Genomic DNA, 211 nt, shown 5'->3' on the forward strand with positions numbered 1-211 from the left:
GGCCCCGGCTGGGGAAGAGCTGAGGGCACGGCCTGGAGGAAGAGCTGAGGGCACAGCCTGGAGGAAGAGCTGAGGCGCTGGCTGGGGAAGAGCTCAGGGCACGGCCTGGAGGAAGAGCTCAGGGCACGGCCTGGAGGAGGAGCTGAGGGCGCTGGCTGGGGGAGAGCTGAGGGCGCTGGCTGGGGGAGGGGCGAAGGGCCCGGCCGGGGGA

Source organism: Egretta garzetta, unplaced genomic scaffold (assembly GCF_000687185.1).
Source record: "Egretta garzetta isolate BGI_Z169 unplaced genomic scaffold, ASM68718v1 scaffold5, whole genome shotgun sequence".
NCBI classification, from domain to species: Eukaryota; Metazoa; Chordata; class Aves; order Pelecaniformes; family Ardeidae; genus Egretta; species Egretta garzetta.